We start from the raw sequence: 18,907 nt of genomic DNA, 5'->3' as shown, positions 1-18,907 counted from the left end.
TCTCCTATTTAAATCATTGTAACACTGACTGATTAGTAATGATCTTTATTTCCAGGGAAAAAAAAGACCAGGGTAACAGTGATAGCTTCCCCAAAATAGCAAGGTCTGAGTAGCAGTAATGTCAGTAAATTAAGTGATGATAAATATTTATAAATAGAATCTTTTTCTTGAAAACTACACTGACTTGGTGGGAATGTCTCACTGTATATCAGATACATGGTAACCGATCATTGCTTTGACATTTTCTGCTTAAACTATGTGAAGCCATTTCTTGTGAAATGTATATAAGAAAGAGCCTAAAGTAAGCTGGCCTGTGAGTACTCCACAAATCTTTCTATTTTATTTGAAATAGAGCTATCTTCCCCCTGCAACAACGTGTTTATTCTCCTATTTAAATCATTGTAACACTGACTGATTAGTAATGATCTTTATTTCCAGGGAAAAAAAAGACCAGGGTAACAGTGATAGCTTCCCCAAAATAGCAAGGTCTGAGTAGCAGTAATGTCAGTCACAGGGAGAACTGCAAGCCTGTTTTATCATGCACCTATCTGCCGCCTGGTTTTTCACTGAGGATGGGCCTACCCTAGGGGCTTGCATGAACTTTAAGAAGTGACCAGAGCAGCCTCACCACAGATATTCCCTACCAATACACCCCCCTCCCAAGATGAGATTATATGTACACTGAAATTCCTAACTGGGAAGAGAATTTGGAGATCTTTTAGAGTTCATCTGATCCTTAACTATCAATGAGCTCCAGAGAAATAAAATGTTTTAAGGGTTTAGCATGCGTTTTTCACTTTCTGAAGTGTGTTTTATTTCTGAAAACGTATTTCTGTATACTAACAGAGCTCATAAGCAGCAACAGGAGAAGGAATAACATCAACCTATTAAAGCTTTACATAAGGAATTTCTGAGGAAAAGTTTTATTAATTTTTTTTACTATATTTAACAACTCATCTTAATAGCTCCATCACCTTTAATGTCACATCTAATCAGATGCTACATCAAGCCTGTCACTTTTCTCCCCCAGAAAACAGCTTCTCCTTTTCATTCTCCTGTCATCTGCATCAACCACTATTTCTACTTCAACCTGGAGTCTCTCAACTTCCTCCTAGATGTGTCTTACCATTCTTCTATTAAATGTTACTAACACACAACTCTATAAGGCAACTGCTGAACCAAGCATATTCTTAGGTTCCACTGTGATCATATCTGTATCCAAAGTGACCAACTCCCTCCTCTCCCAGATTAGGGTGATTATTATTTTAATGAAGGAGAAACAAAAAACACCAGAGCACTCTCACCTCTGACCTATGGTGGTGCTGTGGATTGAACCTGGGAACCTGAGAGTCTCAGGCATAAGTGTTTTGCATAACCATTATGTTGTTGCCCCAGCACAATCTTATCTCTTCCAACACTATTAAATTTACCTTATTAAATTTATTAAACTACTAAACTTACCTTATTCCTTTCTACACAATTAAAACTCCCATGCGCCTTTCCTCCCTAATCAGAGTATGAATTTTCAGGACATAACATAGCTTTGTAGCCTGTCTATCCTCTCAGAAACCAAGTGTTACTTTTAATCTACTATAACCCATTTGTACTCTTTTACATAAAAGTTCAACTCCTTGGTGTGCTACTCACTAGTTAAGTAGCCGATGTGCCTCAGTTTACCCATATGAGAAATATGCAGTATTCACATCATACAGCTGTTCTGAGAAATTTATGAACTAATTTATAAACCTTATCTGACACAGAGAAAGCACTTTAAATATTAGTAGTTTATTATTATTATCCTCAACCCCATTCTCTATGTGTTATTGGAGGAAATATGTACGTTGGCTAGAAATCTGAACGCTGTCAGTAGCAGAATAAAGAATAACATATCGCACCAAAGTAAAAGACTCTGGGGTGGGGTTGGGGGTGGGGGAGAATACAGGTCCAAGAAGGATGACAGAGGACCTGATGGGGGTTGTATTGTTATATGGGAAAGTGGGGAATGTTATGCATGTACAAACTATTGTATTTACTGTTGAATGTAAAACATTAATTCCCCAATAAAAAAATTTAAAAAAAAAGAATAGCATAAATCAGTAAGAAAAGGGGAGAGGAAAAAAAAGCATCATGGCTTGCAAATAACAAAAAGTGTTTTCTTGTTCTATTGCCTCAACTTTAAAGTAAAAGTCACAAGGCCTACTTTACCACTAAGAAAAGACTGAGATATTCTGCAAAGAAATATTTATGTAGCGAATGGCAGTTTCTATTAATAACTATTATTGGAATGCGTATAATCTCACATATGTAACAAATAAAAGACGCAGGAAAATAAAATGTGTTTTTTTTTTCTTCCCAGACCTAATCAGGTATGGAAAAACCAGACCTATACATCCTGAGGTTAATCTGTGCCCCAGCCACCAAAGTCTATTAATTCCTTTCAAGGTGCAGACAAGAATGCCCTCACATACAAACGTACAATTTAAAGTGATGACAATAACATTACATCAAATATGACATGTACAATGTGTTCTACTTTTCAGAATATGCTTCCCCCTCAATGAGGTCTGGCTTTGTTCCTTTAATTGCACCAAACATCAGACTTTCAAAACAAATTTAGAGATAGTTGTTTACAGAAACTAATGTATCTTTTTATAACGGCTTTCAGAAACTTAAAAAAAAGAGGGTGAATAGGAATAATTGGGGGGGGGGGGATCTTTGGTTAAGGATTACTGACCTGCAAGGCCTAATCAATGGCTGAGAAGTTTTCCAAACGCACATGGGCAAAGCGCAAGGACCAGTTAGGATCTCAGTTCAAGCCCCCAGCTCCCCACCTGCAGCGGAGTCACTTCACAGGCGGTGAAGCAGGTCTGCAGGTGTCTCTCTTCCTGTCGATCTCCCCCTTCTCTCTCAATTTCTATCTCTATCCAATAACAAATAAATAAATAACTTTTTTAAAAAAGAAGTTTTCCGACAAATATCCCCCCCACAACTGGCCCACCCATTCTTTGCATCCTTCATCTAGCTGTACTACCCTACTTCTTTCCTCATACTAAGGTAAGAGCTACCCATCCATAAAGAGTGTTAAATGTCATTGCAAAGGCCACATTGGTGGTCAGACATGGGGGAGTAAATAAAAAGTAAATGTATCAATCTATCATCAACAATGCCAGTAAATATACTGTTGACTCACTGATGAATTTTTAGGCTACACTACAATAAGCTATTATGAACTTTAAGTTTAAATACTCAGTCAAGTTCAGAAAAAGCCTGTAATGATGCTCTAATTATGAATATGAGCTTCCTTAATGCTCTCTCTTGGCATTCTTGGTAATTAACATGCTTTGACTATTAAACTGTACAGTCTTCCACAGTTTATATTCCCTTTCACTCCCACTACATAAAGTATTGTTACTGCACTTTTCAGAATTTTGGGAAGAATCTACTCAGTCACAAACACTACAGACAGACGTGTTACTATTGCAGAGAGTCTCAGTACAGGAAATGCAATACCACCATGTCTTCTACAAACCAATTACTTAAATTATTTATGAGTTATTTTTTAAAACCCACACAACTGTATTCACAATTATGACTCCTCTGCTAGTTCCCCAAACCATCAGCAATTATCTCTTGTTATAGTTTCTCCATTTTCCTTTATTCAGCTTTGCATATTAAATCAAGTATTCTGACTCCATCTGATTAAAAACTACTTGCAATTCCATCTCAGGTGGTTCACTTTCTAACAAAGTCCCAAAACCTAGATATACACCAGTTTCTGTGAGAGAGAGCATATGTTCGTTCACACGTATCCATAAACTACTGCAAAATATATACCTGAAAGCAGAAGTACACTAGAGTTTGCAGTGAGTATCCCCCTAACACTTCCTCTCCACTATTCCAAGCTTTGGGTCCATGATTGCTCAACAATTTGTTTGGCTTCGTATGTTAACTCTCTTTTCAGTCATCAGGTTCCAGATGTCATCAGGATGCCGGCCAGGCTTCCCTGGACTGAAGACCCCACCAATGTGTCCTGGAGCTCAGCTTCCCCAGAGACCCACCCTAATAGGGAAAGAGAGAGGCAGACTGGGAGTATGGACCAACCAGTCAACGCCCATGTTCAGCAGGGAAGCAATTACAGAAGCCAGACCTTCTACCTTCTGCAACCCACAATGACCCTGGGTCCATGCTCCCAGAGGGATAGAGAATGGGAAAGCTATCAGGGGAGGGGGTGGGATATGGAGATTGGGTGGTGGGAATTGTGTGGAGTTGTACCCCTCCTACCCTATGGTTTTGTTAATTAATCCTTTCTTAAATAAAAAAGAAAAAAAAAAAAGAACACACAAAAAAAATAAAAATAAAAACTACTTGCTCCCATATCAAATCGATGGGGTTTACAGTTAGCAATATTTATGCACTTTTCCCATGTTTGGAAGCTACGCTCTTCCCTGATCCAACTTTCTTAATCCTTTTTCCAACTATGACACCATCTCCCCAGACAATACCTTTAGCCCACCTGCACGTTAGCTGTCAGACTCAGGCAAAAACTAGTAAAGTCAAGGGTCCCTTGGAATATAGCTAAAATAGGCCTACCAACTTTCTCTGAAATCTCCATTTCAAATTTCAAGTCTCAGCTGCTATATTATTGCATTAAGGTTCATGATTATTTAACAATTTGTTCTGCTTTGTATCTTAATGCTTTTTAAAAATATTTTATTTGTTTTCCTTTTTTATTCCCCTTGTTTTTATCATTGTTGTGGTTATTATTACTGTAGTTATTGATATTGTTGTTGCCGGATAGGACAGAGAGAAATGGAGAGAGGAGGGAAAGACAGAGAGGGAGAGAGAAAGAGAGACACCTGCAGATCTGCTTCACTGCCTGTGAAGTGACTCCCTGGCAGGTGGGGAGCTGGGGGTTCGAACTATCTTAATGCTTTTTCAGCCACCAAAGTTGCAGATGCTACTATGAAACCAACCTGACTTCCCTGGGCTGATGACCTCACCAATGTGTCCTAGAGCCCTGCTTCCCCAAAGTCCTGCCCCACTAGGGAGAGAGAGAGACAGGCTGGGAGTATGGATTGAACTGCTAACACCCATGTTCATCCGGGAAGCAATTACAGAAGCCAGACCTTTCAGCTTCTGCACCCCATGATGCTGGGTCCATGCTCCCAGAGGGATAAAGAATAGGAAAGCTGGTGGTCCAGGAGGTAGCACAGTGATAAAGCTTTGGACTCTCAAGAATGAGGTCCTGAGTTCAATCCCCGGCAGCACATGTGCCAAAATGATATCTGGTTCTTTCTCCTCCTATGTTTCCCATTAATAAATAAATAAAATCTTTAAAAAAGAAAAAAAAAAATAGGAAAGCTTCCAATGGAGGGGATGGTATGTGGAACTCTGGTGGTGGGAATTTTGTGGAATTGTACCCCTTTTATGCTATGGTCCTGTCAGTATTTTTATTTTATAAGTAAATTAAAAACAGAGGAAAGCTTTCAAGGGAGGGGTGGATACAGAACTCTGGTGGTGGGAATAGTGTGGAAATGTACCCCCCCCTCCTATCCTGTGGCCTTGTCGATATATTTTATTTTATAAATAAATTTTTAAAAAACTCTTTGCTAATATCTACTCCTCTCATTGTTGTTCTTTATGTATGGTACATTTACTTTCCTAAGGTAAAACCACTGTCCTTTCTTTGGCATATTGAGTAATTTTTCTTTTTTTTTTTTTCCCCTCCAAGGTTATTGCTGGGCTCGGTGCCTGCACCATGAATCCACCACTCCTGGAGGCCACTTTTCCCCCCTTTTTGTTGCCCTTGTTGTTGTAGCCTCATTGTGGTTATCACCATTGTCATTGCCGATGTTGTTCGTTGTTGGATAGGACAGAGAGAAATGGAGAGAGATGGGGAAGAGAGAGGGGGAGAGAAAGATAGACACCTGCAGACCTGCTTCACCGCCTGTGAAGCGACTCCCCAGCAGGTGGGGAGCCAGGGGCTCCAACCCGGATCCTTACACCATTCCCTGCGCTTTCAGCCACATGTGTTTAACCCACTGCGCGAGCGCCCGACCCCCAGAGTAATTTTTCTATTATTTTAATATACAGATTTTTAGCAAGTGGGCTAACAGTGTCACTTTATTTTCCTCTTAGCTTTCTCAAGGGCAAAGTCTCCACATCCACTAATCAACTCACTTACCCATCGTGGTCTTCTGATAGATTCACAACTATACAGTGACTTTGACAGATCCAGTATCATAGTTTTCAACAGAAAAAGTATGGTAATAGCTATCAGCATCCTAATATTATAGATCTAGAAGCCAATACATTTTCATAGAGAGATGAACTAAGGAAATGAATGAGATCAAGAGAGAATAATGTGCTTGGATGCTAAATACAAGCACAGAAAAATGCTAAATGTAAGCACAGGAAAGTCATGCTACATTTTTGCATAGAAAAATACTTCACGGGGCTGGTTAGTGGCACACCTGGTTAAGCGCACATGTTATAATGTGCAAGGACCCAGGTTCGAGCCCCTGATCTCCACCTGCAGGGGGAAAGCTTTGTAAGTAGTGAAGCAATGCTGCAGGTGTCTCTTTCACTCCCTATCTCCCTCTTCCCTCTCGATTTCTGGCTGTCTCCAATAAATAAATAAAGAAAAAAAATTAATAATTTATTTTTAAAAATACTTCATGGCTATCTCCACGACTCAACTGAATACATATAACTACAATCATTTTAACAGAATACCACTGTGGTATGACTAAAAAACACAGAGTATCTTTTGTGCACTATTATTCATGCTTAGTATTGTTTTCTTTTTTATTAATATTATCTTTACTTATTAAAGAGATGGCCAGAAATCAAGAGGATGGGGGAGAGAGAGGAAAAGAGAGACAAAGAGACACCTGCAGCCCTGCTTCACCACTTTCCACAAGCTTTCTCTCTAAAGGTGGGGACCAGGGGCTTGAACCCAGGTCCTGAGCAATGCACTCAACCAGGTGCATCACTGCCTGGCCCCTAGTATTGTTTTCCTCATTACAAATATGAATGCATTGGTTAGAGTTAAGACTTATTTCTGTCTTGTCAGAACTCCCATACCACCATGATCTACTTATTGCTTATAAAATGCCACCTTCAACTTTACAGTTAGTTCAAAATTTCTTATTTCTAATAAAATAACAACCAAAAAATTATTATCTCCCCTACTAGATTGTATGATAGTTATTTGAAGAAAGCATATTAAGTTTGGTAGATTTCACTGAACCTCATGTGCTATTTTTGTCACGATGTTAATTCACTTGTAAATTAACTTTGCAAAATGAAATCTCTCAAATTAGCAATGCAATATTTACTTCATGCAATGAAGCGTGTTCCCATAATACTGGAATCTTGTTAGTGCTTGTTGAGTTCATTCTTAATTGCTCCCAAACAGCCTTGAAAATAAAAATATTGACAAAGTTCATTATTAAATATAGAATTTTTTTAATACCTAGAAGAAATACCTCCATTTTCTTTTAATTGGGTAGAGCAGTGCTAGAGTGGAGTTGATTTCTGCAATGGATCTTTCAAGTAGGCTTTGGATTGCTTACATAAAATGTATAACTAATAATATACACTTAATATTGTGATATCATTTAACATCCAGACAATTAGAACAAATTGGCACTGTCTTGAGAAAAGTTCTATCTTCCTAAATGCACTCACATACAAATCATGTCCACCCTACATGGAAGAACTACTTCATCAACTATTAACTACTTCTTTGAGAATATTAAAGAGATATCTCTCAATTTCTGAAGCCATCGTCAAATGAGATGGCAGTTCTGAATTTCTTATGGTGCATATACAGGACGAAACTCTTTCAAAAAGTATCTTCATCATTTAAAAACAGAATAACATTGTGTTTTTCAGTAGAAAAATAATTCTCTACCCACTATCTTGAGCTCTCTTTAAAAAAAAAAAAAAAAGGATAATCACAGAAAGCTAAAAAAAAAAGTGTTCAAGATGGGTGGAGAGTACCAGGTACATAATATCTAATATTCCAGCACAAATCCCCCAAAGATTCTTAGTATTTCTGCATGGCAAAGGCACATGTGATAAGCTGCCTCTTTGAAAATATGATTAATTATCTGGTATATACTGGAACCTTTTTTATAAACTTTATAGCAATATGTAAAAAAAACAATAACCATGTGCTTGCTAGGTGTATTTTTTTTCCAAGGACATAGTCATAAAGCTTATATAAACATATTTTGTAGTATTAAAACACTACATAAAAGCTGATTTTTCTACTTAAAGTTTAAAAAAATATACATATATAAAATGCCTAGATACATTTAGTGCCATGTGCTAACAGCTCTTCTCCAGTTCTCTGTTGCAATCGATAAATCTCCAGCCATTAGTGAACATGCCCCATGACTCATCAGAAACAATATACAAAGTTGGCTGGGATCATTACCGCCCTCATGCTCACATGAGGCTGCCACTAATGGCAGTTATGCCTCCAGTCCTAGGAGTCAGGTTCAAGGTGGCACCTAGCCTGGAGGAAACCTTTCTGGGGCACTGCAGAGTCTATCTCTAATCTCCACACCACTTTCAACAGTTCCACCACCCACCCTGGTTTATATCTATCTTTTGACATCCTTCAAGGAAAAAAAAAAAGAAAAAGAAATTTGCTTTATTTGGATAGAAAAGAAGTGTTCTCTCTCTCCACAGAACACTCACTGTACATGGTCAAATGTGCTTTAGTTACGAAAATATCCAAAAGGAATGTTTCCAGGACCTAAGCCATTGTGCTTTGTTTACCAGTCAGATGCTTTCTCAAGAATGTGTACAAATTATAAAGACAATGTCTCCAAATACAGGGATCTTTCAAAACTCATAACATTAGAGGAGAAACAGATTTTTCCTCTCCTAACATTCACTGCCTTGTTCTATGCCCCACTAGGTGAAAGTCTTTCATTTTCATGAATACATTAATCTTTGATTAACATTTGCCTGAGAGTTTGTGTGGATCTATTGAGTGTTTTTATTTTCCAAGGAAGGAAAGTCCTAGCCAAGGAAAATACATATTAAACATTTGAAGATAATTGTTATTTACTGAAAACTCTATTTTAAAATAAATTTCAGGGATTTGGTTATGTTTGGTAACTTCAGGGCAATGATAACTATAGTTCTCCAAAATGTTCCTAAGTAGCAATCATACTCTATTCTGGCCTTTGAGAGGTGTTAAGACTCATCCCTTAATTATAAGCTTTCTCTCTGTTATTACTACCTCACCATTAAATCTCTAAACTAAATAGTAGTTTTGAGGAAATAAAAATAGACGTTAGGTGGTGTGCTATCTTAAATTTTGGTAACAAAGGATAGGAAAGACAAGGCATTTCTACTTGCAACATTCTTCTATACCTTATAAAAGTTCCTTTTACTGTTTTACCAGCCAGCTCTTTAAACTTTGCCTAACACAGTCTATCCTGCTTTACTCCAGAACAGTTCTGTCTGGCAGTACTCTAATGCCAGTCACATTTGTTATTTCAGTTTTCTAGAAGCCACATTCATAAATAAATAAAAAGGAACAGGTGCTAGCCATCATCTACTATATTGAAGCCACAATACCCAAAACCTATCACTGCAACAATCAATGTATAAAAGTCTGAATCCAATTGTTTTCAGTGTTCACCTTCCTACAAAGTTTTCAAAGTCTATGTTCTATCCTTAGAGAAATATCTCAATCTGGAAGAATATTCCAAGTGTTCCACACTACGTGGTGGCCACTGTAGTGGACAGCACATCTGAGATTTCCAAAAATATGAACTATGTGGCCTTTTTGAGCTGCATCTCAGCCTGATCTGAGATGTTTTTATCTTCTATCAACAAGCAGAGAGCCAGAAGATACAGGAAAGCTATTTATAAATAGAAACATCAAATGCAGGCATCTAGTGTATGGTGATGATAAATACAAGGATGATTTTTTTTTCCTCTTACAATGAAGGTCAGGAATTTTATATAATAAAGCAACATATCCTTTCTCAATAAGAAATACGACACTCCTCTATTTCTCCAGGAAAAAAAAAAAAAAAAAAGAACTTGGGATATTCTGTTCTTGCTCTGGAACAGAACCCAGTATTTCATTTCATAGGAATTCTGCGCCCAGAGGAAGAACAGAATGTTGGAATGAAAATTTCATGAATTCAATTCGGAGTCTAAGTTTGCCTCAAATGTGGAAATGTAAACACAAGCAGTAACTCCAGCCATAAAACATGCTGGGTTCTCAGTTGGCACTGCTGTGTAGAAAATCTCACTTGAGACATATCTGCACACAAATGTGTTTTCAGTTACATGAGAAAAAAAAAAACTAGACAGGGTCCATGTGAGGTTTTTGGAGTCTCTTAGCAGTAATAAAAGAAGCCCATGATTATGACTTAAGTGACAATATAATTACAGACGGATGGATGAACAGGTTTCTTGGGCTGACCCAACCTGTTTCTTAAAATACAAAATGCAACTTTTCTAAGTCCCAGTAAAGAAGCCCCCCCCGCCCCCGCAACAGATGAATAAAACCTAAAATGTTATGTCATATTTTGAAAGAATGCCTAGCAACAGAGCAACAAAAAAAATTAGAAAAAAGTTCACCCAGTGGAAACAACACGTGCAAACACATAACATGGGGAATGAGGGTGGGGAGGCACACAGTAGGTTCACTAACAAACACAGTTAACAGCAACTTTCTCTGGGGCCAGTCTAACTTTATTCTGTCTCCCGCTGTAACTCTACACACAAGACATCCTAAGTATTGAACTAAAAGGTCTCAGAACGCCTTCATTTTACAGTTGAACTTTTTTCACTTGTCTGGGCTATAATATTTTATCTCCACCACAAGGCAAAGAGAAACACTGAGGCTCCCAGGAACCCACACGGAGAGATAACACGGAAGGGTTCATTTATGTCCTCTATGTATAAACAGACACAGTGTTCAAACCAAGGAGGGAGGAACTCAGTGTCCACTGGTGTAGTATTTCAAAGTACATTGCAGGGGGTGGGGGGGGGCTTGCAAAACCAAAGGCAGTAATTATGACTTCGCTCTCGGTGTGCTAATTTGTTTAAGAAATTCCTCCTTGTAGGGGAAGAGTTGAACTTCCAATTGCTACCGTGGCGCCCAGTGCTGGCACCCAACACCCAAAGTCAGAGCTGAGGCCATCACCCTTCAGGCAGTGTCTCCTTCAGTCTCAATCCTCATCCCACAACTACCCTCCCGCCAGCGGTATATTCGCCCACAGAGACTCACAGCACACAATTCCTCTAAGAGCAACACCCCGAGTTGTAAAGCTCCACCATATATATACCTGCTCCTGTTACAGGCGCTGGAATCAAAGTATTCTCACATGACACATTACTACCAATAACAGATTCCGGCTCCGTTTGAAAAAAAAAAAAAAAGAGGCGGTGCAACTACATATTTGCCCTGCTTTTGTCTCAAAAAAAAAAAAAAATCCTAAAAGCCAAGTACCAACTACTTTTCATTCTTTTCAACCTTTAAGGGAAGCAATTCAATTACCCAACTGCGGATTCCACCCGGAGGGTGTCTATACTTACTTTTCCTACAGTTTTTTTGAGTGACGCACTACAAAACGATGGGAACGACAACAAAACAAAAAAAAACAAATAAAAAATTTAAAATAAAAGGAAGGAAGAAGAAAAGGAACAGAGAAAGAAAAAGGGGGGAGCCCTCTCACGCAGGGCGTCTTCCGCCCTGTAAACTTGGCAAAAGGCAGACTGGACTGAAATACAGCCCTCTCCATATAAGGAAGGCCAGCTAAACATGTCATGCGTAATTTATGGGTAGCAGGCGGAAAATTAACCTTTGAGTGCACATATTTGGCCCAGATGAAAACCGGGCTGGGTAGCAGCCCGGGGGACACGGAGGTGGGATGTTTCGGAAGAGGCGGTGGTTCCCACCTGAGGGGACTCGCACCCCCCTCCAACTCCCCCCCACCCGAACCCCCCAAGGTTCTTAAGTTGTAAGTACACTTCCACGCACCTGTTTCATTTGTGATCCCCTCTCCGCCCCCCGCCTTTCTAGCTTGCTTGATCTTTCTTTCTAGGCTGCCAAACTGCACACTGGCCTTGCTGACAGTGTCCGCAGAGCCCAGGCACCGGCGGCAGCCGCCACCTCCCGCGATCCCCCAGCCGGAGCCCGCCGGCGAGCTGGGCCACCACCCCGGGCCGCGCGGGCTCCCACTCCCCCCCACCAATCCCCCGGGCGCTCGGAAGGCGCGCAGACAATGCGGAACCGGGAGCCGAGCAGCCCGACTGTGAACGGGGGGGGGGGGGGGGGGAGAGAAAGAAAAAAAGGAAGAAAAAAAAAAACTTACCTCTCACATTGTTTTGTTTTGCTTTTTTTGTTTGGTTTGGTTTGGTTTGGTTTTCAGAAGCAGCTCGTCTGGCGAGCGGGTGCCCAGGGCATTGTGGGAATCCCGGTTTCCCCGGGGTCGAAGATTTAAAATTGAACTTGTCGCAGCCAGGTCACGGGAGCATGGTGAGCGCCAGCACGCATGCAGCTGCAGAGGAAAGACTGTTGCAGGTCGCGCTGCAGCCTCTTATCGCCCGGCTCTGGTTTCCGCTCTGCCGGCCCCTCCCCCGCGTGCCCGGCCCCTCCAGGAAGCCCGGGGCGGACTCGGCGCCCCGATCCTCCGCGCGCCGCCCCGATCGCGCCCCGGCGCTCGCTCCCCCGCGCCCCCGCGCCCCGCCGTGTCCCCCCGCCCCTCGGCGGCTCCTCCCGCGCTGAGCGCTCGGGGCCCGGCCAGCCGGCGCTGGAGAGGTACATCCCCGCCGCCTCCCGGTGGTATCTTCCATCGCAGACGCGCCACATTGTCATCTCCCAGGCACTGTGCAGCCGGGACGCACTCCTTCTGCTTTCTGCTCCTCCCGGGGACTAGCCAGACAGATACGAGGGTTTGAATTTTAAAGAGAACTGGGAATGGGGCTGTGTAAGGAAGCCGGCAAGGTGACACTTGAAGGTGACAGTCAGATCGGGAGAAACGAGCAGTAGGATTATTGCTGGGGGCTGCCGCCTTAACATACACCAGTTTGTCCACCTGGATGGCGAACCGGCGGGAAAAAAATATCTGCAAGCCCGCCAGTGTGTATCTTTCTCAAGCCACAGGGTGTGGGGTTTTGAAATTCCTTAGTAAGACTGGTGGCTACACAAGCACAAACACATACCAGCTTCCCATCTTATTTGTCAGTAATATGTAAAGTGTGAACCCCCCCTTTCCGCCCCAACTTTACATTATGTGTTTTCTAGAAAGCAAAACTCTCTTTAAAAAAATAATAATGATTGACTTTCTGAAATTTTGGAATGTTACTAAGCAAAGTAGTCTTATTATTACTGGAGCAAAGGCACCCACAATCCCAAATCCTAATTCACTGGGTGTGAGAAGAGGTAACTTGGCTTCACTTTTGAATGGAAAGAATACTGGACTATTGTGATAACATTTTAAAGACTGAGAGGTCAAACTTCCTTTATATATTTCAGGAATGTTGATAATTTGTGCAACGACAATGTTAATCTAAAATATTCTGTGCATTTGGTGCCGTGATTTCCCTACAAATTTGTCAGGTTGTTTTGAAGAAAGCAGTGCTACTTTGAGAAGGGGAAAAAAATTAAAATAAACAAAGTACAGAAATAATTTCCAAAGCCTTGAATAACACATTTGAGTTCCTGAGTCTTGGCTATTTCCATCAACTACTGAGTTAATACTTCATACTGCTCCTTTCCAAAGGAAATTAATTAACTGGTGCCACTTCATAGTGTCCATCATTAAAAAGTAATACTAAGCCAAGGAGAGAGCATAGTAGCTTTGCAAAAAAAAAAAAGTTCATGCCTGGGGCTCTGAGGACCCAGGTTCAATTACCAAAACCAACATAAGCAGAAACAAAGCAACGTTCTGGAGGAAGAAAAAAAAAAGTTATCCAATATTTGCATAGTTAACACAAATTAAAAGGGTGCTGGCGCTCAGAGTGTGATGTGTATATATTCTCTCTGCCCACCTATACTTCCTTCAAGCCTTAAGAACTTCTGTTTTCTGGGGTGGGCATTAGCGAACATCGAGAAGCACAAGGACCTGCTTAAGGGTCTTGGTTTGAATCCCTGGCTCCCCACCTGCAGGGGGTCGCTTCACAAGCAGTGAAGAAGGTCTGCAGGTGTCTGTCTTTTTCTCCCCCTCTCTATCTTCCCCTCCTCTCTCCATTTCTCTCTGTCCTATGCAACAACGACAATAACAACGTTAAAACAACAAGGTTAACAAAAAGGGGAAAAAATAGTCTCTAGCAGCAGTGGATTCATGGTGTAGGCACCAAGCCCCAGCTACAACCCTGGAGGCAAAAAAAAAAAAAAAAAAAAAAAACTTATTCTATTTTCTAATTCAGTATTTATTTCAACAACTACATCTAGGACCTGCTATGCCAGAGATACACAAATGGATAAGAAAAAGTCTCTACCCTCCAGGATAATGCCTCAGCTGGGGAAGAGACACATTAGTTAATGTTGCCTGAGGAATAAGCACTACTATGGTGGAAGTATGTCCAAGATGGCCCCAAGAAGGCAGAAAAGGTTTTCTGGGGGAGCCATTTTGACTGCACCCTTGAAAGGTGTGGAAATATTAACAGATAGAGTCAAGTCCGGTTTGACCTGGTATAAAGGGGCTGGTATATCACAAGCACCTGCCAATTTTTCTGTTTAGAACTGAGGGAAGGATAAATACAGGAGAAGAGGCTGTAAATCGATCTGTGTTCAGCCAAGGAATCTCAGCATTGATCTACAAAGAAAAAGGGGCAAGTGGCGTTTGAATTTGCATTTCAGAAAGAGTCTGTGGCAGCAGCACAGAATGGCTGCCCATAGAAGAAGGGTGGAGGGTGTGGGCAGGCTGGAAGTGACTCACACGGGAATGAGGAAGGGCGGAGACTGAGGAGACTCCCAAGTCCCTGACTGAGCCTACTGTATTGTAAGCTACTTGCTTTAATGTCTTCAGTTTTGCCTCCCTTTCTCCAGAACCCCAGGCCTGACTTCTGATGGGCCACATATACATCTGCCAGCAGACTCATGCCTCTCTGGCTTGCATGTGCCACTTCTGAGAATATCACTGAACTGATAAATCTATTCCGGGTGGTAGGAACCTATTTCCAGTTGCTCTTAGGTCCTTGCAAATGTCCAAGTGCAAGCTTTGGTGTTCTTCTTTCATGAGTGTCAGGATGTTTGCTGTTTGCAGCAATATGGAGCGAAATGGGCTTTGAATGTGTGTGTGGTGCAAAAGGGGAAATGTATATATATATTTTTTGTCCCCAGGGTTATTGCCGGGGCTGGGTGCCTGCACCACGAATCCACTGCTCCTGGAGACCATTTTTTTTCCACTTTTGTTGCCTTTGTTGTTCCATCATTGTGGTTATTGTTATTATTATTATTGTTGCTGTCGTTGGATAGGACATAAATGGAGAGAGAAGGGGAAGACAGAGAGGGGGAGAGAAAGATAGACACCTGCAGACCTGCTTCACCGCCTGTGAAGCGACTCCCCTGCAGGTGGGGAGCCCGAAGCTCGAACCGGGATCCTTAGGCCGGTCCTTGAGCTTCGCACCACGTGTGCTTAACCCGCTGCGCTACTGCCCGACTCCCAAGGGGAAATAATTTTTCCATTTCAGCCCTGGAAGGGGGGAGAAGTACTGGGAACAAAGGAGAAATTGAAGCTGAGACATATTCTGCTACTCTGAACAGAATACAAAGAAATAGAAGGATCTTAAATGTTGGAAATAGAATAACCACCCTGATTAACAACAAAGAGAAAAAATATTATTGATATTTAACATTAGATAAAGGAAAAGAGGATGACTAAGAAAATTCATATGGACATGAAACTAGGAATAACATAAAGCTAGAACTCAAAATAAATTGTTATGTATAATTTCAATGCTACCAGTTTAGCCTAATTCAGTAACAGGAGGGATAATATGAATAATGGCATTTGCAGTTATAAAGCAGTAGTGTAGCAAACACCACATTATATGGTTAGGATATTAAATAAAATTGCCAGCTTCTCACTGCCAGTGGCATTCTAACTATATTTCAAGTTGTGGGAATTATTTTTTAAATTATTATAGTAATAAAAAATAAATAGCTTCCTATTTAGGGGTCCATTGGTTCTCTCTGGGATTCAGGAGAACACTGTGGCTTCTCTTACTTCTATGAAGAATAGTTAACCTCTACCGGTTCAAGATTGAATGCATCCGCAAGTACAAAAAAGAGGGTCATTTGTTGGTAAGGAGGGAAATTACAGAAAACAATTTCAGCTGAAATAAAGATAAAGAAAAGAATTTTCATAGCAGTTTCCTGAAATATTTCAGACTATTCAAGTCTTAATTATTCCACTGAATCCCAATAGAATTACAGTTAAGGAATATGACTTTCAGAGATAATATCAACTACCTCGTTTACCAATAATGCAGATAAAGCAAATGATAGGATTTGTCTTTTTCACCCAAATAGGGACTCTTTAAAGCAACAGGGGAAATGAATGTGTGTGGATTGTATCTGTCTTGTCCTACAATTGCAGCTCAATAAACTTGCACTGACTTCCAAATATAATCTGCCTTTTACTGGCTTAACAGCAACAACAAATGGAAATATCACAAGAAAGTCTGCTTTTAAAGAACTAAAATCTCTCGCGTCACTGTTTTAGGAATGGTGTGTTGTTGTTGTTGTATTTGTTCCTTTGTTTGTTTTCCTCCAAGATAAAAATATCCTTTGCAAAGCAGTGTCAAAACTAAGTCTCAAATTCAGGGGCCTGCCTTACTTAACATGATTTTTATCCAGAGGAGAAGCCACAAAAAGACAATGAGGAGGTAGAAACCCTCCTGTACAGAGAGTCATTTTTAAGTAGATGAATAACTGCATCTCAATCAAATTTCACAGCAGGGCAGGGGGCACTGTTCTGGAACATGAATTCAGATTGATTCAGGTACCAGGATAAACATGCCAGATAAGAGTTATAGCAATTTTTGGAGTAGGGCACCAAAGTGAAAATCTCTGTGTTGAGGGTGAGGGTAGATACTCGCTTTACAGGGGGAGGGGGGAACACAGTCTTTTGGTGGTGGGAATGGTGTTTATGTAGATTCCTATTAACTTGTAGTCATATAAATCACTGTTTAATTAATATGAGAGGGGTAAAAAATTGATTGAATGTCTCAACCTTTTTAATGCACAGACATTAGTCTGAGTCTTCAAAATGTTGACTCTCTTAAAAGCTCAGACCAGGGAGAACAGAAGCAACTCGTGGCATTACTCTCTAAGACACAACTATATACAAATAACATCAAAGGACATAAATTATGGTGATGTTGTGTATGATACAGCAAACCCTAACAAATGGGATTTTCAAAGTTAGCCCAATTGCCAAATAATATGATTACAGCAATAACTATCTATTGCCTTCTTTTTTTCTTTTTTCTTTTTTTTGCCTCTAGGGTTATTGCTGGAGCTCAGTGCCTGCACCATGAATCCACTGCTCCTGGAGGCCATTTTTCCCCCTTTTGTTGCCCTTGTTGTTGTAGCCTTGTTGTGGTTGTTATTGTTGTTGTTGATGTCATTCATTGTTGGATAGGACAGAGATAAATGGAGAGAGAAGGGGAAGACAGAGAGGGGGAGAGAAAGATAGACACCTGCAGACCTGCTTTACCATGTCGGGCTAGCATCGCAGGCGGGAGAGAGAGACAACCAGGGACTCATGGCTGAGTGGTACGCAGTTCAGTCTTTATTCATGTGGAATGCAGCGCAATCTAAGCTATCTCTAATCACAATCTTGTCCTTATATATCCTGCGGCAGAAGAGTAAGGTCCGAAGAGCATGTAGTAGGATAGAGGGTGGGGAGAAGGGAAAAAGCATGCAAAACAGTGAGGATTAAACCAATGCCCTGGAGGCAGGGCGGTGCTTAGTTAACTGGTTATGTAAATAGAATACAGTATTAAGCAGGGGGGATTAAACCAATGAAAAGGAAGGGGTCTTAGAAGCAGAATTTAGAAGCATACCAACATTACCATCTGTGAAGTGACTCCCCTGCAGGTGGGGAGCCGGGGACTTGAACCGGGATCCTTAAGCAGTCCTTGCATTTTGTGCCACATGCGCTTAACCCACTACACTATCTCCGACCCCCTCTATTGCCTTCTCTAGCCCTAAGATAGCAGGAACCTCCTGCTTCCTCTTTAGAGCCTATATTTCCCCCAGTCCTGGAATCTCTAGGGTGGGGTTCACTTTCCTGCATGCTTCTTCTCTCAGTTTATACCAAATGATATTGCATCTGCTGATCCCAACCTAATCAACACAACAAGTAGCACCTCAGCATGCTTCACTTCAGTCTGTGTCCAGAGACGTCAGACTTAGAATGCCAACCTTTCAGCCTCATTATTCAGTTGAGACCTTTCCTTTCATAGGATTCTCTAATTCCATTTCTGGTGGCTCACTTACTAACAAAGTCCCAAAACCTAGATATAGACCAGGTCTCATGAGGTCGGGCATATGTTCACACGTATCCATAAATTAGGGCAAAATATATACCTGAAAGCAAAAGTGCACAATAATCTGCAGTGAGTCAGTATATACAGCAAAGTATGTCTTCAGACACTTATAAAGACTAAAACTAAGGTAACATATTTGGTTTACATATTTGTGTCCAAATATATATAGTTTAATATAAGATATTCATTTCTTTTATCAATTATGCTACTATACCTATGAGTTTAATTTTAAAGCTTCAATGGAATTGTTTCAATATTCTGGCAACTGAGTGATAGAAAACAAATACATATTAGAATGAAAAGTTTAGATGCCCAAATGAACTTTTGTAGAAAACAGAAAGAATGAAAAGAGACAATTTCT

The 18,907-nt window shown here is 40.7% G+C and overlaps 1 protein-coding gene across 14 annotated transcripts in view; it reads right to left on the bottom strand.

Moving 5' to 3' along the window:
* Positions 1-12,505, bottom strand: part of MBNL1 (muscleblind like splicing regulator 1) — a 196,352-nt gene extending 183,847 nt beyond the window's left edge. For 12 of the 14 annotated variants that reach the window (XM_060197623.1, XM_060197628.1, XM_060197625.1 and 9 more), the window contains exon 1: positions 12,360-12,502. The gene's annotated coding sequence lies outside the window, so the exon portion shown is untranslated. Of the gene's footprint in view, positions 1-12,359 lie in introns of all 14 variants that reach the window. The other 2 variants (XM_060197633.1, XM_060197634.1) reach the window with 2 other exon arrangements.
* Positions 12,506-18,907: the final 6,402 nt, after the last annotated feature.

The sequence above is a fragment of the Erinaceus europaeus genome, chromosome 9 (assembly GCF_950295315.1).
Source record: "Erinaceus europaeus chromosome 9, mEriEur2.1, whole genome shotgun sequence".
Taxonomy (NCBI): domain Eukaryota; kingdom Metazoa; phylum Chordata; class Mammalia; order Eulipotyphla; family Erinaceidae; genus Erinaceus; species Erinaceus europaeus.
Note: the sequence above shows the minus strand (reverse complement) of the source record. Positions and strands in the feature narration are given on the sequence as shown.